The 27,796-nt window shown below is 37.9% G+C and overlaps 1 long non-coding RNA gene across 1 annotated transcript; it reads left to right on the top strand.

Annotated features, from left to right (window-relative positions):
• The first annotated feature begins 732 nt into the window (after positions 1-732).
• LOC114638141 lies at positions 733-24,165 on the top strand. Its single transcript, XR_003713827.1, has 4 exons — positions 733-834; positions 17,746-17,787; positions 23,199-23,288; positions 24,117-24,165. It is a non-coding gene; the product is annotated as an uncharacterized LOC114638141 (long non-coding RNA).
• The last annotated feature ends 3,631 nt before the right edge of the window (positions 24,166-27,796 follow it).

Here is a 27,796-nt window from a genome sequence, read left to right as displayed (position 1 = left end):
TTTTTGCTTTCCTTTTTGGGTGTGGTCCTTTTCTTTTTATTTCAGACAGGTTCTGACTATGTGTCCTCGAATTTACTATGTAGAGCAGGCTGGCCTGGAACTCACCGAGATTAAAGGTACGTGCCACCATGCCTGGGTAGGTTTCACCTTCCTCATTCTGTTTCAAATCCCCTATCTATGCAATTTTTAAAAAAGTATTTAGGCCTGGAGTGGTGGTACACCCCCTTAATCCTAGCACTCTGGAGGCAGAGGCGGGTGGATCTATGTGAGTTTGAGGCCAGCTTGGTCTATATAGTGAGCTCCACAAAGCGAATCACATACAATCAGAAATATTATTTCTACTAAACCCTTACTATCATTACTTAGTACCAATACTCTTTTAGTTCCCACAATCCACCTGGACATGGGTATATTTTCCTGCACTTTTCAGAAACAGCAGCCCAGATAGAAGGTCTGTGGGTGTCCTGCCTAAACTTCTCAGGTCTTTGTGGCACCGCCTTCGCCGCCCGTCCGCCCCAGAGCTCTATCCGCACCGGGTTTTCCAGGGAGGCCGGGGTCAGGGCCTGGTTCCGAGGCTCAGACTCCTGCGCCGGGCTTTGCGCGCCGCCACGGCCTGTGGGGCCAGCGGGGCGGGGCGGGGCGGGGCGCAGCGGGGCGGGGCGGCGTGAGGAGGGAAGTTGTCGAAGTTCGGGGAGACGCCCGGCCGCTGGCCTCGCCTACGGCCTGTCCCTCCGCCTCCTTCCCGCCCCGGGCCCCAGTCCGTCCGTCCTTCCTTCCCCTCCTGTGCATGATGGAAACACCATGGCTGCGGCAGCCCAGCTCTCCCTGACACAGGTAACGCCGCCCGCCGGTCGGCCCGGCTCGACCCGCTGGGGTTCCCTGGCCCTCCCCCCACCGCTCAGGGGCGCTGGCGCGGCGGCTGTCCTCGGGCCGCACGGTGGGAGCGCGTGTGAGGAGTGCGGGCGCCATCCCGAGTCAGAGCCGCGAGCCGCCGCCGCGCCCCCGCCCCGGGTCGCCAGGCTTTCGGCTCCGCCCCGCATGGCTCCCACCCGGCCGCCGCCCCCGCCGCCGGTCTCCGGACTGCTCTCCTGGTCCCGTCAGCGCTCACCCTCTCGGCAAGTTTCTCCTACGGGCCTGACGGCCGCCAGGTGAGCTCCCGTGAGGCTCACGCGAGGCAGCGCCCGCGGGTGGTGCGAGGCTCGACTTCGGCGGGGCAGGATTCCCTCAGCCTTGCTCAGCTCTGGCCCGCGGGAGTGACGGCTGCGGAGTTCCCCTCAGTTCCCTCCAGTCAGCCTCTTTTCCAGAAGTTTCATCCTCCCCAGGCACTTGCTCTACTCGCGCCTTTGCCTCACGGGCAGGTTAACTTCTGCTCAGATCTCCTTGCAGACTTTCCCACCCGCGAGGCGTCTCTGATCGCCGTCCTAGGGGGTCACAGTGCCAGCCTTCTGCAGATGTGGCGCCTCTTTCCGCCTTGGTGCCGGGAACCACCGGGGAGATAACTTTGTCCTGGGACGATCTCTACCAAAAGCAGCACTTGAGCTCCTGCCTCTTTTTTTTTTTTTTTTTAATTATTTAATTTTCTCTACCTTCAGAGCCTCTCCTTGAGTTTCATAGGAAACTTCTAAACATCACTCACTTTGGAGAGCCTGAGTTCTCCGTTTCTGTAAAACCAAGAGTAGTGATCTCATGACATCTAGGAGGGATGAGGTACCAAACACCTGCCAGTCCCATCTTCACTGTCCAGAAGTTTGCCCTCTCCAGGGTTGGTCGTTGTGTACTCCTTGGCCTGAGCCCACCTCAGCCTATTAGCCTGCCTTGTTCTTTCCTTGGCCTAGATTTGCCTGTTCTTATAAGGTAGGGCATGTGTTTGGGTAGTAGATTATTTCTATGTTATGATAAAGAGGTCTTGAGGTGTTTCTTTCCTAGAACTTTGAGATAGAAAAGTGTTTTCCCCAGGAACCAGGATGGAGATTTTATTTACTTAATTTATTTTGAGACAGGTCTTAAGTAGAATAGGCTGGCCTTGACTCACTATGTAGTCAAGAATATCAAGAATGACCTTGATTTTGGATCCTTCTGCCTCCATCTCCCAAGTGGACTGTATCACTATACTAAGTTTATTTATTGCCAGGGATCAAACTCAGGGCTTCACGCTGGCTAGGCAGGCCCTGTACCAACTGAGCCATACCCCCAGCAAAAGTGATTTTGTATATACTATATATGTATGTGTGTATTATAATGTATACACACACACACCCCTCAGGTAAAAGAGCTACAGTCTTCAGGAATAACCTCATAAACTTCACTTTACATTTCCAAATTTATTTCTTGTGGGTCATTGTGTTTTGACTGGCGTCTAACAGGGAAGAACTTTTAAGATGATCCAGTCTTGGTCATGAATCTGTTTGGAAGGGTCCTTCTGAAACTCAAATTTGAGGAATGGAAACATTGACTTTTGGGTGTTGGCTTTCTGAGTCTAGATAGTGACCTGCCTTAAACATGATCTCTGTTGGCAGGCACTTGTATTCTGACTCTGTTGGCTAATTCTGGTAATTTTCCCTCTCTTAAAGATTTTGTTCCCTTGAAGACTTCTGTAGAATTGCTTCTTGGTTGTGTGCCTACTATATTTTCTCCTTGGATCGTACTGTGTTTTTAGTTTCTGTTTACTATCATTTATCTCTGGAAATTTGCTTCAGGCTCTCAAGTTTTATAGTCGTTTTCATAATTTGCATATGCTCTTGTGGTTGTATATTTAGGTGTTAAAATGTATCCAGAGTAAATGCTGAATCATTAAGGGGAATTACTCCTTTTTTTCTTTTAATTTTATTTATTTATTTATTTATTTATTTATTTATTTATTTATTATATGTAAGTACACTATAGCTGTCTTCAGACACCCCACAAGAGGGCATCAGATATCATTGCAGATGGTTGTTAGCCACCATGTGGTTGCTGGGATTTGAACTTGTGACCTCTGGGAGTGCAGTCAGTGCTCTTAACCACTGAGCCATCTCTCCAGCCCTTTTTTTTTGGTTTTTCGAGACAGGGTTTCTCTGTGTAATCCTGGCTGTCCTGGAACTCACTTTGTAGACCAGGCGGAATTACTCTTTAGTATCTCATGTTTGAACTTAAATTGATAATTTAACTAAGTCAATTTAGAATATTTTGCTATTAAAATAGTAAGATGCAGTGAGATTATATTGTAAAGGCTGGGAGGAACTCAGTTTTTTTTTAATATTTACTAATGTATCTTTTCCCTTTACACTTAGTAAATTTGTAGTTCTTAGATATAATTAATTAATTATTTGTGTTTGAATGTTTGCCTGCATTATGTATACCACACGCATGTCTGGTGCCCACATAAGTCAGGAGAGTGTCAAATCCCCTGGAACTAGAGTTAAAGATGGTTATAAACCACCATATGGCTGCTGGGGACTGAACCTGGGTCCTTTGCAAGAGACACAAGTACTATTAACTTGAGCTGAACCATCTCTGTAGTCCTTGATTTTAACGTGTGGTGTGTGTGAGTGTGTATGTGTGTGTTGTGGGTGTGTGTGGTGCATTCGTATGAGTGTGCAGGTGCATGTGCCTGTTGGAGTGCATGAAGAGACTAGAGGAGAATGTCAGGTGTCTTCCTGTATCACTTTCTGCCTTGCAGCCTTGAACGAGAGCTTGCCATTTCTGTTAGGCTGGCCAGCTTGTTTCTGCTCTTCAGTGCTGGGGTTATAGGCATGCTTGGCCATGCTGGGTTTTTATGTGGGTATTGGGGATTTGAATTCCACTCCTCATGTTACACAGTGTTTTTACCTACTGAGTCATCTCCTCAGTTTCTCAAACTTTTTGTTTAAAAAATTTTTTAGCTGCTTGAACTAAGTCAGATAGTGGTGCAGCCTGGTTTCACATTCATTATTGATCTATTTATGTTACCTTGTGTTTCTCTTTTCTACTCTTCTAACACACAGAGTTAGAGATGGTATACTTAAGTGGGAGATTCTTCAGGGCAGAGACATGTGGAGAGTTCCAAGTGTATGGCTATGTTGCCATTCTGGTCTAGGTTCTTAGACTTAAGTGATCCTTCTGCCCCAGTTTCCCAAGAAGCTGGGATTATGGATGTGTGCCACTGGGTCCAGCAAAGGACATTTTAAATTTCATCTCTTTCCCTCTGTTTATTTGGAAGAAAGTGATTGATAACTCTTGTGTCTATGCCAAAACTGTTAAAGAGCTCTTTGACAGTTATGAAGATTAACTAGATGCTAGTTTCTGCCTCTGGTAATGATCAATTTGGGATAGGTTAGTTAGTTTATTTATTTGTCCATTCATTCATTCAGCCAGTGTGTGTGTGTGTGTGTGTGTGTGTGTGTGTGTGTGTGTTTGTTTTTGAGACAGGGTCTCTAGCCCTGGTTGTCCTGGACTCCCTGTGTAGACCATACTGTTCTGGACTCAACAGAGATCAGTACCTCAGCTTCCCAGGTGCAGGGATTAAAGGCATGCATTGCTATGCCTGGCTTCTATAAATATTTTTTTAAGTATTTAGATGTAACACATTGCATTAGGGTTGGCTTTTTAGTTTTTCGGCCTTTACCACTTTAACTAAAACAACAAATTAGAGAAAAATGTGAAAAATGTTTTAGTTTATGCTTCCCTTGCCTTTTGAATGCCTGCCAAACAGTCTCTAACTCTTTCTTAACTAAAGATTAAAAATTAAATTTTTTCTTCTAGAGATGATAGAATACTAGATTATGAGTGTCATTTTCAGCATTGCCAATAATAAATATGGTATGAATAATATCTCATAATATAGATATGAGTAAAATTTTTAGGTCTCTGCTTTCTTAGCCTTAAATATTGATCTACAGAGGTTAAGAGCTCTGACTGCTCTTCTTGTTCAATTCCCAGCACCTATGTGATACCTAACAGCCATCTGTAAATCCAGTTCCAGGGGATCCAGCCTCGTCTCCTGGCCACTGCAGGCACTTAGGAGGTGCAGATATACTTGCAGACAAAACACCCATACACATAAAATAAAAATAAATGAATCTTAAAAAATATTATCCAACAAACATTGTTGAGTATTTACTATCTGCCAAGAATTAGTATAGCTACTTAGAATATACTAACAAACAAAATAATATTTTTTGAGGCTTAAAGAAAAAAAATGAAGCTTAAATTTTAATAGAGGATTTGACTGTTATTACTTTTTCAGCTCTAACATTCTGTTTTGTAAATCATACCTGATGAAGTGATTTTTTTCTTACCGTATTTAGTGCTGCCCAACCTTATTTTTCTTGTTTCAGTTGTTTTCACTTTTCATGTTGATAAGTAAAATTCAAATCCTACATGATGGCTCAGGCTAATCCCAGCAAATGGGAATCTGAGACAGGATTTCTGTGAATGTGAGGCCAGAATGGCAACAAAGTTAAGTTGCAAGTCAGCTGGAGCTTCAGAGAGCCTCTGTATGAAAAAACAGATAACAGTCCCGGCTCCTAGATGGAGAGCTGTAGGCAGCTATTGAATGCAGAGAGAGGGAGAATTAGTCTTTCCCAGGGATGAACCCACTAACTAGTTATCTAATACCAGGTCATCAGCCCAAAAAACAAATGCACAAGTCATACTACATGAACTCAGCAGGTTGTTTACAGTTACTCATGTGTATGTGCGCGTGCGTGCATGTGTGTGTGTGTGAAAGAGAGAGAATGATAATAATGATGATAATAATAATAAAAGAGACCATGAATTTGAGGGGAGAAACTGGACATGGGAAGGGTTGGAGGGAAGAAAAGGAAAAAATAAAGGGAAAAAATTGAATGAGAAAGATCCAATTTTTGCTTTTGTTGTAGATTATAGAAAGGACAAGTAAAGTTTTCTTTCTTTTTGTTTTTGAGCACTTTGTATAAAACCCAGAGCCTTATGAGTGCTAGGCCACCACTCTACCACTGATTATTTCCTCATTAACTCTAACTGTGCAGCCTGAGCTGGCCTGGTCTAAGTCTGCTTCAGCCTCCCAAAGGCTGTGAGTAAAGGTACACCATGCCTGGCCTAGGAATTTCTGTCTTAGTTAAGGGATAACTATTGCTATGATGAAACATGACCTAAAGCAACTTGGGGAGGAAGATGTTTATTTTGCTGACACTTCCACATCGATGAAGGAAATGTCCATCAATGAAGGAAGTCAGGACAGGAATTCAAACAGGGCAGGAACCTGGAGGCCAGAGATATAGACTGTGGAGTGATGCTGCTTATTCTCTTGCTCAGCCTGCTTTCTGATAGAACCCAGGACTACCAGCTCAAGGGTAACCCCTTCCACAATGGATTCTCCCCCCCCCACCCCCCCAGTCATGAATTAAGAAAATACCATACAGGCTTGCCTGCTGCCAGGTTTTATGGAGTGATTTTCTCTATTGAGGTTCCTGCCTTTCAAATGGCTATAGCTTCTGTCAGGATGACATTAAACTAGCCAGCACAACTTTTTAAAAAAAAATTTCGCCTAACTTTAATTTCAGCACTTGGAGGCAGAGGCAGACAGAACTCTTGAGTTTGAGGCCAGCCTGGTCTACATAGTTAGTTCCAGGATAGCCCAGTCAAGGATGCACAGAGATGCTGTCTCAAAAACCAAACCAAAACAACAACAAAAATCCCCACTTTTTCCAGCTATTTTTATTCTAGTATCTATATACCTGTTAATACTACTCGTAACTTCTTTTGCTTTTTACTATTTGACAGATGTATTACTTCAGTTAATTTAAATTTATTTTACAAATGGGAGAAATGATTTACGTAAGGTAGGAAATGCCAAATCTGAGTTTTTGTTGTAAGTGAATGGGTGATTTCTTGTTAATTTGCTGCTGACTGGGACTCTACCAAGGTTGGCTTTGAGTTCTAGATTATTGCCTCAGTCTTTCAGATGCTGAAATAACAGGCACACACCACAAATTACTGACTGAAATCTAAGATTATAGCTAAGATGTATGAAATGAAAAGCTGTTTCGTTGTATTTTCTTGTGTACTAGATGTATAGCATGTCAGATGCATTGTCTTTTTAAAGCTCTCTTTGTTTTTCAGTATATTGTTTTCTTGGTTTAGTTGGGTAATAAGTTTCCTTCATTTCCTTTTTCTTTTTTTGAGACAGGATCTCACTACATAGCTCTTGCTGGTCTAGGATTTGCTTTGTGTACCTGGTTGGCCTCACACAGAGATCTTGGGTGTTGAAAGTAAAGATGATAGTAAGCCTGGTAGTAAGTCCCGAGGAAAGAAGCTTTGGTCCCAAAGAAAACTACCAGCTATCCTTCTCTAACCTCTGCATGCTCATGCACATGAGTATCGCACGCACGCACGCATGCATTTTAAAAAGCTCCAAAAGAAACAGCTTTTGAAACATACCAATTACCAATTTTGTTAACAAACTTTGCTAAGACATTAATTGATTTGTTGGTACCTTCATAAATTGTGAGTATATTAATACACTTCATTATGAGCTTTTTATTTTTCAAAATATGATACGATGAATATCTTAGATACTTATTTGGTAGTTCAACCTGAAGTTTTCTTATCTTAGTATATAAAGATTTTTTTTTTGTTTTTTTGAGTGTGCAGTGCTTTGTATGTACATGTTGGATCCATTGTTCTACCACTGATCTAAACGCATGGTCTAGTTTTTTTGTTTGTGTTTGTTTGACAAACAAACTTGCCTGACAGGTTCTCACTGTGAAGTACTGGCTGGCCTTGAGCTTACTGTGTAGACCAGGATGGCCTCCAACTTAGATAACCTCCTCTTGTCTCTGCCTTCTGGGTACAGGGATTAATAAAGGTATGTGTCTCCATGCCCAGCCATGATTTATCCTTTATAATAACTTTTTTAAAACTTTATTATTTTCTGTGTGTTCAAGCTTGATGCCTCTGTAACTCAATTTTTGGGAATTGGTTCTCTCCTACTATGTGGTTCCAGGGATCAAATTCAGGTCCTCAGGCTTGCAACCAGCACTTTAACCCAGAAGTACTTGTAAATTGTGACTTTAGAAACAGACAAACAAAACAAACTAAAAATCTACTGTATGACCTAAAACCAATAAGTACTCTAGCAGGCTAAGGCTGGAGAATCATGTATTTGAGGATATCCTTGGCTACACAGTGAGTTTTAGGCTAGGCTTTGAAGCATAGTGAGACCCTATCTTTAAAAAACAAACAAACAAACAAACAAACAAAAAAGGGAAACAAACAGAGTGTTAGTGTACATCTGCTGAGTGTACTGACAGATGAACAGGATTTCAAGGTCATCCTTGGTTATATAGCAAGTTCATAGTTAGTCTGGGTTGTATGGAAAAGCCCTGTCTTAAACCAAAACTCACACCACAAACAAACAGCAAAAGTCCGAAATCAAACCCAGAGGCCCCAAGTACAGTAAGTGGTATAGTAATGCTTTGTTTATTTGAGACAGGGTTTCCTTGTGTTGTGACCTGGAATTTGCAGTCTTCCTGCTTCAGCTTTTAAGATGCTGGCATATGTAGTTTTGATGTTGTTTTTTAATTTTAATAACGATATTATTTTGTTACAGAAATTTTGGAAATTGGAGGGGAAAGTATCCCACAACTTCAGTTTCTGATATTTATTTATTCATTTATTTTGAGCGTTGGTCTCTCTTTTTACTGTCAGATGGTCAGTCTCCTATGTGCTGATATTACAGGTGTGTGTCATCTTGATGTTTATTTTTAATTTCATTAAAAAAAAAACAGAATGTGGGGCTGGCTAGGTGGGGTCTGAAAACAAAACCATTACATGTACTAGTTAGTAAACATACCAGTTTATTGTTTCAATTTAACAATTATGACAATAAACAGAGGATAGTGTTTGAAAATTACAACTTGTTTTCACAGTAAGAAAAGGAATATTTTATTTAATGTAACAGATTCGAGTTTTTATTATGATGTTTTCTTTTTTACCTTTTATACTACTAATATTGAGTATATCCAGCATACTCAGGAGATTTCTGCTTACTCGATAGACATTCTTAAAACATCTCGCTAGTCATTCTTAAAATGGTTTGGAATGTTCAGCACTTAGGAAGGATTGCTTTAGTTAAAATTAATTAGGACCATTGGGTTTGTCCAGTAGTCTCTTAATTAAGTACATTTCTTTAATTTCATATGTACAAGCTAATGTTAGTAACAGGCTTGTATACTGTCCCCTGTTGTCTTCTTTTTAATGCTGATTAGAGCATTTTACTTGTGTTACAAAGAAATATAAAAACTTCTTTGTGAGTTTTGGGTTTAATAAAATTGTAACTCTGGAAACAAAAGCAGAAAAATAGCCTCACAGAGATCCTTTTTTTTTTTTTAATTCAGAAAAATGATCTCAGTTAAACATATTAGGAAGAAGTCTAGAAAAGAAAACTCTTAAGATTTTATAATAACATTAATTATAGCTTTTAAATAATTCACTTTTAATAGTGTCCATGTATTCCTTCTCTTAGCAACTGACTTAGCACTTTTTTATATGATACTTTTGAAAATTTACTTAAACTGACATCAGTGACAAAGTAAAACTATATTCTAAGATTGCAGCACATTTAGATTTCTTTTTGTCTTTCTTGATTTCTTTCTTTTCTTCTTTTTTGTCTCTCCCCATCTTCCTGCCAGAGTCTCATTTATCCCATGTTGGCCTAGAACTTGTTATGTAGCTGAGGATAGCCTTGAACTTCTGATCACACTCCTTCCCCCTCAGATCTTGTGCTACTGCAGCTGTTTTTATACCATAATGGATCCCAACTGAGTCACATCCCCAGTACCCTTAGTATAGAATTAAATTTCTTTTAAATGTTGGTGATAAACCCAGGGCCTTGTGCATGCTAGACAAGTGCTCCAACACTGAACCACACCCACTTCTCTTTAGATTTTTAAATTTTTTTTAAGTTAATTTAGTTTACTTCATTGTGTTTGTGTGTGTGTTGCTAAGAATCTAGCATGTGCTTTGGACATGCTAGGCATACATTGTTACATCTGGTAGAATGAATATATATATATATATATATATATATATATATATATATGTATGTATGTATGTATGTATGTATGTATGTGAGTACTCAGTATACTGTTGCTGTCTTCAGACACACCAGAAGAGGGTTGGAGCACGTTACAAATGGTTGTGAGCCACTATGTGGTTGCTGGGAATTGAACTCAGGATCTCTGAAAGAGCAGTCAGTGCTCTTAACCACTGAGCCATCTCTCCAGCCCTAGATTTAATTTTAAATAGTCAAATCTTTGTGTTTAGAGAAACTGATCTGAGAATTGATGATAATATTTGTTATTATAATTGGCTTAGAGAATTCAGTTTGATGAGTAATTTATAATTTTGTTTTCTGCTTTATAATTTACAAGGTATTTAATGCGTTTTCACTTGATCTTTGTAGCCAAATGAACCAGGCTATTATTATCATTAGTTTGAACTGGAGGATACTGAGGCTCTTATTATTATCATCAGAAATAAAAGGGAACATGAAACTAGGTACGAAAAAAATAAAATTAACACTAGTTTATTACCTGCTCAAGGTCTTTAGTCTATTTCCCAGAGGGAGGTATTCTTGCTAGTTTCATGTATGTGTGTGTGCACAAGTGCCCATGTGTATTTTCTATAATGATCTTTCTCTTTCTCTCAATGTATCTTTTAAAAGTTATTTTGATAGGCTGCTGTTTTACAACTTTATTATTAATTTTAGTTTATTTGATATAGGAAGTTCTGTGTTAGTACATATATCATTATTTAAAACATTTCAGGGTAATCTTATGTGTGAATAATTTTAATTTAAATAACTTAGTCAACCTAATATTGAACATTTCTGTTGTTTATAGTCTTTCATTGTTACTAGCAGTTCAGTAAATAGTTTACATGTTCTTGTTCCTGTAGCTACATGGCTTAGTTTTTGGTGGATATAATTATTAGCTCAAATGGTTTAAAAGTTTTTTTTAGATTTGTGAGTGTTTTACTTGGTTGTGTGATATTTGAAAGTATACCATGTGCTTGCCTAGTGCCTGTGGAGGTCACAAGAAGGCATCAGATCCCCTGGAACTGGAGTTTTGAACAGTTGTGACCTGTCATGTGAATGCTGGGAACTGAACTTAGGTCTAATGCAATAAGTGCTCTTAACACTGAGCCGTCTCTCCAGCCCATCAGATGATATATTTATGTTATGTAATGCTGTTTGAGAGTGCCATTTCTTTCATAGCTTTTTTTGATATAGTATATTTATATTAGACTTTTTGATTAGTATCAGTTTGACATAAAAATTAGATGTCACCATTTCAGTTTGTCATTTCTTTAATTATGAGTAATGTTAAAATTATTTTGTTTTATTTTTTTAAACTGTTTAGGTTTTTTATGTTTAAAATTTATATCCTTTCTCTCAGAGCTTTTTACCAGATTTAGATTTTTTCCTTCATTGCTGGATATTAGCCCCAAGGTCTTGCTTACGTGTGCTAGGCAAGTGCTGTACCAGTGAACTTTACCTCCAGTCCCAAATCTCTAGTTTTTAAAAAATTGTTTTATATGTCTGAGAGTTTTTCTTCCTACATGTACATATGTGCACTGTGTGAGTGTGCCCTGTGTTCATGAGGGTAACAGATTCCCGAGAACTGAAGTTACTGATGGTTGTAAACCACCGTGTGAGTGCTGGGAACTGAATCTGGATTCTCTATAAGAGCCTTCCAAGGGCTCAGTGTATAGGCTTATTACCATGCCTAGTCTGGTTAGGATTTAAATTAAACATATTTATTTTGGTTACAAAAGCCACTTATAGTTTATTAAATTTTATTTATTGTAAATTGGCATTAAAGGTGAGTGTGAGGAAGATTGAAATGTTTCAGTTTGCTTCTTCTCTGTAGTCCATGTTGCTTTTGTTCTTAATCTGTTCTCTACATTCTGTTCTTTATTCCCTCCTTGGCTTACTTTTATGTATGGCCTTGTGGGTGGATTCTGGACCATCTGGTACATTAGAATGGTTTAAAACTGATTCTGGTGACTCTGCTTTGAGCTACACTTGCTTGAAACGTCCTGGCTTATCTTTGTGCTTGCTAAGTTTTCTCTTTTATATTCCCACTGCTTTTCATGACTGATTTTTTTTTCCTTAACACATGAATTTTGTCAGTGTCAGTATTCATGGATTAAGGTGGTCAAAACTTCTTTTGTTGTTGCCCTCCCCCATCCTTATAATAAAAATTTAACAAACTTTGTTAGTTTGAGATGATCTTTTAAAAAAAAGCTGGGGGGGGGGATTATTTGAAATTGGGAATAAAAACATCAATTGTGATCTTCCTGCCTCAGCATCCCAAGTGTGGACATTAGTCATGGTATTTTTCTTTTTTTTGAAGACAAGGATTCCCATAGGCCAGGCTGATCTTGAACTTGCTTTATAGGTGAGGATAACCTTCAACTCCCGATCTTTTATCCCCCAGCCTTTAGCTGCTAAGGTCTAGCTAGCATTAACAGATGTGCACCACCATTCCTTTTCAGCTTAGACTTTTGAAGTCTAAGAATCCTGGGCTAAATTTATTTTCAACACACACTTGTTTTTAAAGACAGGTTTACCGTGTACTCTGGCCTGGAATTTAAGATCCCTCTGGTTCTGACTCCTGAGTATTGGGATTAAAGAGTTGAGTCATCACACCGGGCCGAGAGAGTTAAAGTTTAGGTTTTATATGGTTCCTTGATTGATGCATTTTTAGCTAATTAAAAAAAAGATATTTTTAAACATTTATTTGTGTGTGTATGTGTGTGTGTTTGTGTGTGTGTGTGTGTGTGTGTGTGTGTGTGTATGTATGTATTAGTTCAAAAGATTCGTCTGCCTCTATGCCTGGCTTGCAACATACTTTTTAAAAGAAATTTCTCTTATAATTATGAATATATGTCAAAATTGATAAGGAATAATGCTTTTAATTTACAACAGAATTTAAAATTTTTTCATGTAGACAACTGTGATTTAAAAGTTTACCTTTAGGAATTTCACTTCATTGCTAAAAAGGTTCATGTGCAATTTTGTACAATTAAATTTTTAGATCTTTATTTTTCCCAAATCAAAAACTTGTTTCATTCTCAGTATATAAGTATTCTTGTTGTAAAGGATCTTCAGAGACAGTGCTATTGAGAATGTAAAACCATACATAATCCTATTTTTTAGAGACAGTTTCTGTGAACACTTTAGTCATTCCTTTTGGATATTTGTGTTCATGATGTGTGCTTTTTTAACATCTAAAAAGTGATCATATTTATAGTTTAGCAACAGTGACAAGAGCCGGTTTTACTGAGGCACATAAAAATATTGTTGGTTCATCTTGCTTACTATGAGTATCTTGGCAATTTGGATGACTTTTTCCACTCTGGCCTGTAATCACATTAGTGTAGTAATCAACACAAGGTGTACTTTAATCACCTTAAAACATTGCTGCCTTCTTACTTGTTTTTGCAGTAACTAGTGAGTCTATATTGTGCTGATGAGGAGCTCAAAGGTTTCTTTTTGGGGAGGTTGGGGGTTGGAGACATAGTTTCTTTGTGTAGCCCTGGCTGTCCTTGAACTTAAGAGATCTATCTGCCTGTCTCTGCTAGGATCAAAGATGTGTGCCACCACTGCCTCTCTTGGAGCTCAGAATTTCTTATGTATGATTTTAAAATTTTCCCTTGGAAGCTAATTCAGTAGATTAACTCTTCATTATCTTTTCTTTCTTTTTCAAAACAGACATTTGCCTTTAGGTCAGTAATCATATACTTTTTTTTTTTAACTTAAACTAGGAAATTTTTAAGAATAAAAAGGGGATGGTACAAATATCTAACATTTTACACGTTTGAGGGATATCTCTATTCAGACTAGTTTTATTGTATTGGTAGATAAGTAAAATAGTTCCATTTAGTTCTTTTTTCTTTTTTGAGCTAGGCTCTCACACCTCTGTAGCCTAGGCTGCCCTTAATATTATGTAGCTCAGGCAACCTTGAATTTGAATCAGTCTTCTTACCTCAACTTCCCTGTTACTGGGATTGTAAGTGGGAGATTATAAGTGCTCTGTTTATGATTACTTCACATGTTCTATCAAGTTTAGATCCTAAATTTTGTATACCTCTTATATTTTACTCCTTTTTAGTACAGAATAGAAATTAATCCAGTTAAACATGAAAGACTCTTGATGGAATTATTACTGTTAACCAGAGCAAAATACAGAATTCTAAAATGAAACTTCTACTCTGTTTTACTTCTCGCCATTTTGTTGACTTCTCCTATGCTTTTGAAATCTGCAATTATTGTCTTAGCAAAAGTTGTTAATAACATTGGTAATTGCTATGTTTCAAAAGCTAAGTTTCTTTTGGAGCTTTTTTCATCTGTGTGTGTTCTGGGTGTGTGATATATTCATGTGCATGTGCTTTTGTGCATGCAGAGGTCAGAGAAGAATATCTGGTGTCTTTGTCAATTGTTCTCCACCTTGTTTCCTTGATACAGGGTCTCAGTGTACCAGAAGCTCTCTATTTCCACTAGGTTGGTTGGCTAGCAGGCTCCTGGGATCCCTTAATTTTCGGCTTGTAGTTACACATGTCCTGCCTGGTTTTTATGTGGGTGTTGGGGATTTGAACTGAGGTCCTTGTGTACACATGAAACTCTCCTCAATGAGCCATCTCCCCAGCCCACATTTTTTTTTTTAAAGACAGTCTCATGTTGTTTTCATTGAACTTCAATCCTTGAATAAGGATTTCCATCTGGTTTAGTACAGTATATTGCCAAGTTTTGGAGGACCTAGTTTTAAAAAGATTTACCTCTAAGACACTTAGGCAAGATTTATAAGGCAACTTTAACATTATAAAAACTCCAGCTATTAAAATCTGATGAACCTGTTATATTGCTGTATTGAAGTACTTTTTTGTATTCAATACTAGCTTCATCCGTAACATTTCAACTATTTATATGTAAAAGCATCTGTTAGTGTTGACATTCAGCATTAACCATGACCCTGAAACTTCCATAATAAGTAGCCTTGAAGGTTTCCTACAAGTTATCTGTCCATCCATTTTCTGGAGAAATGAAGATAAGGTGCTTGGTTCTGTGTTAAACGGCATTTTTTAAAGCTCATTGCTCCTAAAAGGACTCATATTAGATAATAAAACAGTGGTTACCAAACCACAGAACAGGTAATTATAAGTATACTTTACAAAGAATAGGAAAATAACTGCCAACTTTTCAGACTATTGACTTCATGTACAGTGTTGATTTGTTCCTAACCTATTTTCCCACTGACCTAGCTAGCTGGTAGTCAGGTGATCTTCTGTGTCACCACACATACCACTTTTCTAGCCACTCTACCAAATAGCTAACAGCACCACTGGCAAATACTTCTATTTTACAAGACATTAAAGAAGAAGTTATTCATGTTTCTTGTGTCTGGGGACATATTTTTCAGTGAGTCTCTGCTTGGTTTTCTTTCTTTAAAAAATTTTTTTTTGTTTGTTTTTGGTTTTTTTTTTTGTTTTGTTTTTTTGTTTTTTTTTCGAGACAGGGTTTCTCTGTATAGCCCTGGCTGTCCTGGAACTCACTCTGTAGACCAGGCTAGCCTCGAACTCAGAAATTCGCCTGCCTCTGCCTCCCAAGTACGCCACCACCGCCCGGCTTAAAAAAATTAAAATAATAATAAAAATAATAAATTAAAAATTAAAATAATAATAAGTTAATTTATTTATTGGTGGGGACATGTGCTGGCTTGTGTGTGGAGGTTGGAGGACAACTTGTGAATGTCAGTTCTCTTCCTCTGCCAGATGAGTCTGGGGATGGAGCTCAGGTTATCAGGCTTCTCAGCAAGCCTCTTTGCCTAGTGAGCTATCTCAATGTCTCTGCTCATTTTCTTTGAAAGAAAAATGTTGTGATGAATCTGTAAAGAAACAAGATAGCAAAATGGAATTATCACTTGTTTTTCAAATGCTGTCAATTGTTTAAGTTGTTATAGAACTTAACCCCTATTAGCATATACTGTGGCTAGGAGTTAATATACAGTGAAAGTATACTAAGTCCATCCAGGTTTACATTAATTATTTCAGTGTAATAAATAATAGTAGTTCATTTTTTAAAGTGAGAAATCTGAGAAAAATAGTAATGACCTGAATAAGCTGCTAGGACAACCAACTGTGAATCAAGACTGTCCTGGGCCATCCATGGGCATGTTAGGAAGAATAGTGATGCTTGGAGTGGGAAAACCAAAATTTGTATTTTGTTTTTTTTTTCTTTCTCTGAAAAGTAAACTCTGAAACTGATGAGGTACACCTTAAACCCAGCACTTAGGAGGCAGAGGCAGGTGGATGTCTGTGAGTCCCAAGACAGCCAGAGCTACGTAGAGAAACTATCCCCCAAAACACTAAATATCAAAGAATGTTTTTTTTTTTCTGGAAAAGCAGAAACTATGGAATATGTGTACATGTTTGATATACACATAATATATCTTGAATATATATTGATTTATACACAGTATATATTCCACACTGTGCATATGTATTTCTACCCATGCTCTTCTCACGTACTGTCAGATCTTTCTTAAATAGTACCCTCCTTTTTTGCCTTCATGGACATTCAGATTGTTAACTGAATCATTTAAAATTATATCCTAAGTTACTTCCTATGTTCTTCCTATGTTTACACACACACACACACACACACACACACACACAGAGTTACTCTTGACTTTGTTTTCCTTTGCGTGTCCTCATTTTTTTAACTTATATGGTGTTTGCTATGGCAAATGAATGGTGCTCTTTATTAATTGTCTTCTACAAAATGTTATACTGTTATCTCTTGTTCATAACTTCTTTTTTTTTTTCTTTGCATATGTGTGTGTGTTTGAAGACAGGATCTTGCTGTATAGATCAGACTGGCCTCCACTAGGTACATAGTACATAGGTACTGACCACCACACCATGTCCATGCTTCTTCCTGTTCTGTACAGATGCAGTTGAACTTTGTTAAATGCATACATACATGTTATTTCTAAGTAGATTCACCCTTCTTTCTTCCTTCCATAATTAAGTTCCTGCTTTCCCATCACCCTTGGGCTTTCTTAGATGCCTTTCTTTGCCCTGACCATTCTTCTGTATTCCTGTTCAGGGAAACCTGAGCTTTTGAACATTGGTACATTCAGGCAGCTTTGCAGATGAGCTATTATGTTCATCAGCTGAACAAGGAACCCTTTGAACTGGGGTGTGAAATGAGTGGCACTGCCTGCAAATAAGCAATTCAAGTCTGATGACATCAGATCATCATCAGTACACCAGTTTGTGTACCACAGGTTGTTTGTTGTTGTGAAATTGTAGTGACTAGCTTACACCATTTTATATGCTAGACAAGTGCTTTTCTTCTGTACTGTATCCCTTACCTTCTATTGATTACTTTATTGAAGTAGATTTTGAATTGCTTTTTAAGTTCCATGGATACTTGGGTAGAGGATGGGCACTTTGAAGAGAGTTTTAAACTGACTTCTTTTATATATTGAGTTTCTGGGTAGAATTATGATTGAATAAAACCCTTAGACTTTGTTTTCCTGGTTCTTTGTAACCTGTGACTGTTTACTCATTCTCCTCCTTGTCCCCAAAGAAGAACAAACCCCTTTCCACCCAAAACCCAATCTTTCTGAAATGATCTTTTTATCTTTTTGTCTTTGTTTTTCAAATACCTTTTGAATGAATGCCAAATATATCACAAGAAATTGAATAAAATATAATTGTTATTTATTTCTGTTTTAGTTGTCAAGTGGGAATCCTGTATATGAAAAATACTATAGACAGGTAAGATTTTATTATTTGTATTTTGAATTGAACATAAAATATGTTATCAATTGTTGATTATATGCATGTAGATAAGCAGTCACTAGATATGTTTGATATGTTGTGCATCCAACTTTTGGGGCCTTAGCCTCTAGCTTTGGGTACTTGATACTGTTTTTGTTTTGAGAGGGTCCTACTAGGTGGCCTCTTCCTGGCCTTTTAGTACATAATCCTGAAGTGGAAACTTAAAAGAGTTCTTTGGAAAGTCAGTTGTGTTGGATGGTGTTCTGCTGGGGGAAGCATGTGAAGGAGTGTTTTCCTGAAGTGGACAAAGGTGAAAGACTAAGGCAGATTTGTGAAGGAACATTTCACTGAAACAGATGCAGGAGAAAGAATGTTTTGCTAAAGCATGTGAAAGGACATGTGATGAAAGATTCTTTGCTAACAACATGCATATATTTGTCGGCCTTACATTGCGTAGTTGAGCTGCATTTGTTGGGACTCCAAGGACTCGGGCTGATTGAATGCCCATGCTTAGGGAGGACACATGATGTTTGAAGGACTACATGGAGTGACTGAGAGACACTTGGCTTGCTGGTACAGCTAGCTGTGCAATACTTGTGGATTTCGAATCTTCCCTGATCTGAGAGAGGCACAGCCAAGAACTTTTTTTAGTATTCCTGCTGATCCCTCCTGTTGACTTGAGCCAAGGCTGAGGCCTGGCTGTCTCTGCTAGGTAGTGTCACCACTGCTGCTAACCAGACTCTACAGAACTGGACTGCTGGTGTATCAGTGAGGTATTTGCAAGTGGACTGAGCTTCTGCTGCCTGCTACCTGTGAACTGAAGTGTTGGTTTCCAGACAACAGAGATGGGAGTTGCTCCAAAGAACCTTTCTAAACAGGTCGACTTCCCCACTCACTATCCTTTCTTTCCCACTACCTCTAGTGAGTGGTGGGCAATAAAAAAGGTTAAAGCATTTAAGAACCACCATTAAAAATAGAATTTGCATAACCCTATCTCAATGTCCTAAGTGGTGAGATTACAAGCATACACCAGACACCAGTAATTAGCTCTCTGAAAAATGAAAGTGAATTTAGTTACTTTAAATATTAGTGTTAAAGAAATCTATAGAACATTAGATACATTCATTCAGATAAAAATATCCAAATTAATGTGTAAGTCAAATAGAAATAACTCTCATATGTTTGTTGTTTTGGTGGTTGGTTCTTGCTCCATAGTCTAGATGGTCTGGTGCATAGTCTGACTTGTCACAATCTTCCTGCATCAGCCTCTAGTGCTGAGATTATAGGTGTGTGCTGTTATATCTGTCTTATTTAAGTAAGTTTTACAGACTGAAAGCATGGCTGTCACACACATTGAGCATGGGTTGTGGTGTAGCTCTTTGGTAGAGTATATGTTCAGCATACACAAAGACCCTAGATTTAATTTCTAGCACTGCAGAACAAACCAAACAAAACTTGTATCAAGGTTTTTGTTAGTTAATTACTGAGGGAAACATTCAAATATAAAATTGAGAATCCAAAAACAAGATGTGATAACATTTGTTAATCCTAGCACTTAATGGAGAAAGCAAGAGGTTCAAGAGTTCAAGATAATCCTGGGTTACATGATGAGTTTGAGGCCAATGGGAGCTATGCGATACTCAACCTTGAAAAGCACTAAAAGTGAAAATGAGAATATGCATTGTAGTGATTCATATTCAACAGAAAATTTATTTGCATGTGTATGGACAAGAATCATTTGCAACAGAGTTCTATAATTTCTCATTCCACAGTTTAAAGCCTTATAAAAAGCTAACCAGGAACACACACATATTTTAGGTCAGATGTCCTGATGTTCTAGATCGCCTCCCCCTTTTCCCCCCCCCCCCCCAATCCCCAATATTTTTGAGACAATTTTATGCACCCTAGGCTGGCCTTGAACTCATTAAGTAGCAGAGTATGACCTTGAACTTTCTGCCTCTGTCTTCCAAGTTCTGTGATTACAAGTGTGTGCCCCTGTGCCCAGCTGTATTTGCTCATTTCTATGTAATCATTTCACAGAAAACTTGCATAATTATAGAAAAGACTGGTCTCATTTGGTTTGAGCTACTTCACGTTAGCAGATACTAGTTAGCCAATTCCTTTGGTTTTGACTTGTAAGTCTAGGATTGTATAGTCCTTAGCAGCTTCTAAGTCTAATTCTTAAAAAATATGTAGAGTCTGATGTATTTTTAATTTTAAGCACATACACCCATACACTTCTTAAGAGTGGGATTCTTGTTGCTCAGGAGGGTCTTGGACATGGGGGCTCAAGTCATTCTCCTGCCTCATCCTCATGAGTAGCTGGGAATACAGGTATATGCCCTCATGCTCAATTTGACTCTATGCTTTTTTTTTTTTTAATCTTTGAGATGAAATTTCAGACTGGACTCAAACTCATGATGGCATTGAGGATACTTCTGATCCTCCTGCCTTTACTTCTCAAGTGCTAATGTTACTGTTGGGGGCAGCAATGCCCACAACATGCCAATGTTGGAGATACTATTAAATTGAACTAGGTCTCCGGCCTCTTTTTAGTCTGGAAGCTGATCTACAGGGTCATCTTCAGTTACATTGGCGTTTGATGCAGGCTGAGACAGGAAAATTATGAGTTTAAGGCTAGGCTAGGTTACATAATGAGACTCTTGTCTGTAAAAAAAAAGGAGACTTGGGCATTATGGAGCACCTGTGATCCCAGCCCTTGGGAAGTGAAGATGGGTGGAAGGGTGTCAGGAGTTTAAGGTCAGCTTGGGCTACATGAGGCCTTGGCTTTTGAAGCAAAAAACCAAAAGAAAAACAAAAACTAGGATGACAAAAGAGTAGGGGAAAGGACTTGTGATGGCTGCTCAGGTAAAGGTACTTGCTGTTCAAGCCTAACTTGAGCTTGATCCCCAGGATTCATGGTGGACGAAAGAACTGACTCTCAAAAGTTGTCCTCTGACCTCTACATGCCATGCCCCTGCCCCTTACATACACAGAGAAATCATTTCTAAAAATTATTTTTAAAGATTCCCCCTCCCCCAACCCTCAAAACAATAGAAAAAGAAGAGAAGAGAAAAAGGGAAATGATGTGAGGCAGGAGGATTACTTGAGCTGGCTACTTCAGAGTTAGCTTAAGCAACACAGCAAAAACTTATCTTTTAAAAATAAAATCAAATAATTCTAATAGAGGGCTATATACATATATCGTAGTAGAGCGTCTGCACATGAGAGACATTGAGCTCAACCTCTGATGCCTGAAAGGTAAAACAAATTCCCAATAACATCCCAAACAATAAGCACCATGAAATTGTAAACAATGTGTTCAGTCCTGTGTGATTAGTTTTGGCTTATCTTGTGTCAGGAGTTTTTGCTTTGGTGTAGTAGATCAGCTTTCAGACTAAAAAGAGGCCAGAGGCCTACTTCAATTTGCTAGTATAATCAAAAATCTTTCAGGTGTCTTTTTCCTTCCTTTTAGAGATGAGGCTTTTTTTTTTTTTTTTTTTTTTTTTTTTTTTTTTTTTTTTAAAGACAGGATTTTTTTCTGTGTAGCTCTGGCCGGCTGTTCTGGAAATCAATCTGTAGACCAGGCTGGCCTCAAATTCAGAGATCTGTCTGCCTCTGCTCTGCCTCTGGAACGCTGGGACTAAAGGGATGCACAACCACCACATCTGGCTATTGAGACATGATTTTTATGCAGCCCAGACTAGCCTTGAAATTTACTGTGTAATGGAGTTGTGTCTTGAATTTCCAATTCTCTTGCCTCTTCCCAAGTGTTGGGATTAATGGCATGTGCTGGGATTGGAGAGGTGGCTCAGGACGTAACAACACTGGTTACTCTTTTCCAGAGAATCTGGGATCAATTTCTAGCACCCGCATGGTGGCTCGAAACCATTTGTAACTCCAGCTCCAGGGAATGTAATACCCTCTTCTGGCCTCTGTGGGTATTCAGCACATATGTGGTACACAGATGTATGTGCAGGCAAAACACCACACACATAAAATAGTTTTTAAAAAGGCATGTGCCATTGTGTCTGCTTTTTATTATTCCTTTTCTTTTACCCTACTGAGAATCAAACATAAAGCTTTATACATGCTAGGTAAGTGTTCTACCACTAAGCTGTATTCTCAGCCCAGAAGTCTATTCTTTTTAATTATTGAAATTTAAATCCTTTGTGAAACTATGAAACTTTGTTGAGGACATAGATTCTAGCTTGAAGTTTATAGCAGAGAGCCTTTTGCAGGAACCAGGACTGTAGAAACTGCCGGTAGGTGAATGTAAATTAATGTTTTTAATTTTTTTTCTATGACTGTAAGAATGGAAGATTATAAGATTCCATATTAGGATACAGTATATAAATACTTAATGAATTCAATCTATGTTTTCTTTGAGTGTATTGATATGCTGGGTGTGAATGTTCATTTCTACCATAGTCAGGAAGTGGGCAAAGAAAAGTAGTTCTGGAGAGTTCTAGAGGCACGTTTCCTGATAGTTTCTGTACTTCCTTCTTCCCCCTAAATTGAAGGATTAGGCAGTTCTTTTTTATTTTTGATGAGTGCCTGATCTGGCATGTTCTTTCCTTTGGAAGGTTTTTTTTTTACCCCCTTTTGCTTCTTTGCTGATACTGGGCTGTGTAGAATACTTTGTGTGTTTACAGAAAATTTAGTCTTTTAAACACAACTAGAAACTAGAAACACAACTAGAAACACAACTAGTCCATGGATATCCTAGTATAATACTTCCTTTCTCAAGACTTTTTACGATTTACTTTTTATATTTATAAATAGAAATTTAGAAAAATCATTACAAAGATGAGTTTTGGGTTTTTTGTTGTTGTTGTTTTGTTTTCTTGTTTGTTTTGACTGTATTCTGTCTTAAAGGAAAGTCCCAATCAATGAAAATGATGTGTTTCTCTTAATGTACTAGATAAACTAAATATTTGAACATTGTCATGACTTAATGCTTGGTTTAGAACAGATATTGCTTTGATTTTTTTTTAATATTACAATTTCTAAGTGTAGATATAAAAGCAGTTGATCTAAAACTATTTGAAGAGGCAGATAACATAAACAGCTATTTCAGTTTGTTAGAAGACCCCAGGAAGTATTTTTTCTTTTATTGGGATTTAAATGACAACCATAAAAATGAGGAGTTAGATCTAGTTGATGTTCTGACTACACATTTGCTTTTCCTGAGCTTGTTCTTTCACTTGGAAAATAGACATGGGAGTCACATATTTTACAAATGGACTCCTGTCTAGATGACACCATTTTTTTAAGGCTCTGCAGAGTCCTTGCCCTTGTTAGCAGGAGGATTCTGGTTCCAGTTCTTAAGGTAGGGAGGGGAGACAGAAGTAGTGGTAATTTTGATTTTGTGTTTTATTGTCTGTTTCTTGTTTCTATCTTTTCAGGTTGAAGCAGGCAATACTGGAAGGGTGTTGGCTTTAGATGCTGCTGCATTCCTGAAAAAGTCAGGGCTTCCAGACTTGATTCTTGGAAAGGTAGTATGTATTTATTATAACTAGATTATGTATGAATATGTAGAAGCATAGTGAAACTGCAAGTGAATTCAGAAGGATACAGTCAAGAGAGATACAGGTTATAACTGAATCATAGATGCAGTTAAAGTAACAGGATGGGGGTGTTACGGTATAATAATTTATCCATTTGAAAATTAAAGTGATGTGGAACATTTTAGAAACATCACTTTTGACTAGGAAGAAATGAAAAGGAATTGTGCATTTGGGTATTGGGAAGAGACAGTGCAGAGTAAGAATCTTGCTGTCCACTGAAACAGTTGGACCTATCTTTGCTCCTTTTTAAAGCTGCCCGTGTTTAATGTACAAAGCAGTGTGAGGGGTTGGAAAGAACAGAAGTAGAGAGCCGCTCTCTTGCCAAATTGTCATGCATGATATTGATACATACTAAATAAAATTCTTGAAAAATATTCAATATTAATAATTTCATGACTAACAGATAAAGTTTATTAACCTTCCATAAGGAAAAAAAATTCATCTTAATAAGAATTAAAATCAGGGTAGTGTGTTTCAGTAGACAGCATTTGATTCAAAGTTAAGCCCTGGGCTAGTGAAAGGGCATCTGACTAGAAGTTGGAACTTGGGTTTAATTTTTCCCTCATCCCTTTAATGTTCTTAAGCCAGATCATCTAACCTAGGCCTTCATGTCTTTGAAGGAGTTATACTGAATAATTTTTAATGATTCTTAGATCTGTTTATATAGATCATAAAGTTATAAATTATAGGGACTTGATTAATTATTTTTGTTAATATATATATAAAGATTGATTCTGTTTTCCTCCTAAATTTCAGATTTGGGATTTAGCTGACACAGATGGCAAAGGTGTTCTGAACAAACAAGTAAGATTGAGAGATTCATGTGAATTGTTTTTTTGGCTAATTTGAAAGAAAAATAGCATTTTTTTTTATTTTTAAGCTCAAAATTTGTTTTTCAAGACCATGTGTCCTATCATTGAAAGTATATCTAATGACTGAACATTTAGCTGATTGCTAAAGTTTGGTGACACTGTTTTTTGAAGCATGTATCTATGTATATTATATATGTTATATATTACATAAAATGTTTATATTTATATATTTATATATTAATATAGATATCTATTTTTTAAAAAGATTTATTTATTTATTTTATGTATATGAATATACTGTTCCTGTCTTCAGACACTCCAGAAGAAGGTATCAGATTCCATTACAGGTGGTTGTGAGCCACCATGTGGTTGCTGGGAATTGAACTCAGACCTCTGGAAGAGCAGTCAGTGCTCTTAACTGCTGAGCCATCACTCCAGCCCTAGATATCTATTAATAGATGTTATATATAGTATATAAATATGTATCTCTATATTAATATATGTAGTCTGTCCTACAGAGAGACTTTGTTTTTTGTATCTTATTAATTAAATTTCTTGAATATATGAGATCATAAGTAAACATTGGTTTTATAAGTAAGTGTTACTATAGATCAGCCCTAACCTTTGAAGGGAGTCTTTGGAAGTAATCAAACCTGAATTCTTGTTTTACTTCTTATGTGTAAACCAAAATGTGGTTCACAAGATGGGACTACACTCTAGTCTATAAATATGTGAAAGCCTAAGATGTTGAATACCATGTATATATACTTTATGTTTGGCTTGTTGGAAGTTTACTATGTCCTGATACTCTTGCTTAGCACCTACTGTGTAAAGCTCATTTTCCCTATGAGCATAGCTAAAACAGAGTCAAACCAGAAAAAGGATGAGAATAATAATTAGATAGAGTCAAAATACCCAGCCTCATTTATATGAAAACTATGTTATGTGTATGGGTGTTTTACATGTACATGTCCTTGCACCACATGCATGCCTGATGCCTGCAGGGGATAGGGCATTGGATCCCCTGGAACTGGAATTACAGACAGTTGTAAGCTGCCCATGTGGGTGCCAGGAATTGAACCCATGTCCTCTGGAAGAGCAGCCAGTGCTCTCAATGGTGGAGTCATCTCTCTAGCCTCAAAGACACCCAGGGTTTCAGGATTAGATTATGGTAGTTCTCATTGGATGTTCTGGGGAATAGGGCCAGTTTAAGGGACTGAGGAGATTGGCACTCAGGTATCACCCACTCAGTCAGCAAATATTTGTTAAGAGCCATGCTTTATAAATACAGAGGTGACAATGACAGATATAGCTCCTCCTAGGAGATATAATATAAAAACTTCTTTATTAGTAGTCCTGGACATTGGATGAGTTTGAGTTGTCTTTGTGTTATCCAGGTTGCTAGATATATGGGTCTGTCTGCCATTGAAGTTTGGTTTACATTGAATTCATAGTGTTTTGTTTTGACATTTTGAAGAACGATTTGTGTTGAGTCACAGTTAATCAAACTTCCAGCCCACAATCATTTGGCTTCATTGTTTTTGGGTTTGTGATGAAGCAGAATGTCAATGCAGAAAGGCATGGTGAATAAAAGCTTGCTCACCTCATTACTGCTGAGAAGGAAAGAAAGGAGAAAGGGCTGGGGTCCCAATATCTTCGTCAAGGGCTCACCCTCAATGACCTACATAGAGCTTCCCTCTTAAAGTTTTTCACCTACTCGTAACACCATCTAGGACCATGTCTTTAGCATATGAGCTTGGCAGGTATTAGGGGACATTTAAGACCCAAACTATAGCCAAAGGTATGCTTAAAAAATAAAGTGTGTGTTTAATGTGTATACGTGTGTATGTGTTCATGTGCATGTCAGTCTTAAGTCTCAACCTTGATTAAGGCAGGATTTCTTTGTAGTTTTCAGCTGCGTATGCCAGGCTAGCTAGCCCATAACCTTCTGCAGATTCCCTTCTCTACCTCTGATCTAGCCATAGCATGCTGGGTTACAAATGTGTATTGGTACATCCAAGTATTATGTGTGTTCTAGAGATCTGAACTTCAGTCCTCACTCTTGCATGGCAAGCACTTTATCCACTGAGCCATTTCCTCAGCCCAAAGGTAATACTGTTTGAATTATCCTCTGAAAGAAAGAAAAGAAACCAGTATTGAGAATTTGTATGACAAAATGACACTTGAAGCTTTCTTCCTACAGAATAGTTTTTATTTCATTACTCCTAATATATTGCAAAGTAGATATTAGACAGCCCTCCTTCTAGGGTTGAATTTTATTTAATTTGCTCAAGGCATTACAACTTTAGGTATCAGGGCTAGAATTTAATGGAGAGTTACTTCACTTTAGAGCTCATCTACACTGTAGAAATGGATCTGATTTTTTAAGCATAGCTGAAGAATCCCAGCATTGAAAGCTTAGTGGTGCAAACAAAAGATCAGCAGAAGAGACAGGGGAAATCAAAGGAGAGAGAAGTGGGGATGTAGATGAGACAAACGTTGAAGCATCATTTTTGCCTGACCTGCTAAGACTGTAAGGAGGATGAAGGAGCTAGGAGGTTATTTGTGACTCAGGCAGTAGTTGTGAAAGTTGAAGTCTGATTACACAGAAACTTCTTGGGTAAATGAGAAAAAAAGGAGAGATAGTAAGACAGAAAGCGAGACAGAAGGAGAGAGCAAGACAGAGTGACACAGACATACAGAAAGACACACATACACACACACACACGAACACACACACACACGGCCGGGGCGGGGGGAGAGTGTGTTTTTTACTAGAGATAAAATCAAGGGTCTGTCATGTATATGAGACAAGTACTCTACCATCAAGTTTCATTCCCAGTTCCAAGGAGAATCTCTTGAAAAATTTAAAGAGGCAAGTATTGAGTAAACCAGATAGCTTGCATGGTCAGAAAGCATTAGGAGTAGGTAAAAAGGGAATAGGTGAGAATAGGGGATGGCTACAAATAGTGAAACATTGAGTCAGCAACAGGCTTAGGATGTTGAAAAATTGGAAAAAATATTACTGGAATAAAACACTCAGAATGACTGAAAATAAATAAATTCAGCTTCTTTACATTCTTTACTTGATATGCTTGAGTTGAGACTTACAGTATAAGGACTTTTGGTGAAGATTTATAAATGTTTTTAAGTCAAGAAGTTAAAACTATTTTAGTTACTGCCCAGTTGTTTTCTGTAGCTCTTTTGGACTAGCAGTGATTGACTCTTGGACTCAATTTCAAAATTATAGCTCCTATTCCAGAGTTGACTTTTGATAACAGTTAGTTTATTATTTCATTTTAGGCTCCCCCACCCAAATGCTTCTCAGCTAATAGACAACACTTTTTAGTGAAATTGAATATTCTTTAAAGTATGGATATTCTGTATAGTTTCTACTTTTCATGAACCATAGTCTATTTAAATATTTTATGTTACTTTTTTTTGTTTTTTTTTTGTTTTTCATAATTAAAGCATTATTTTTTAAAATTTTTTAATTAATTAATTTATTTTTTTTCAAATCGTAATTTTTACTTATTCACACAGGGGTTATAAACACAAAAAGGCAGGACAAGGGGAAGGGGATGACACTGGAGCATGGGTGTTCAGGGGGAATACAGATATCTT

This window comes from Grammomys surdaster, unplaced genomic scaffold, assembly GCF_004785775.1.
Source record: "Grammomys surdaster isolate TR1022 unplaced genomic scaffold, NIH_TR_1.0 100, whole genome shotgun sequence".
Lineage (NCBI taxonomy): Eukaryota > Metazoa > Chordata > Mammalia > Rodentia > Muridae > Grammomys > Grammomys surdaster.
This window is presented reverse-complemented; position numbering and strand designations above follow the sequence as displayed.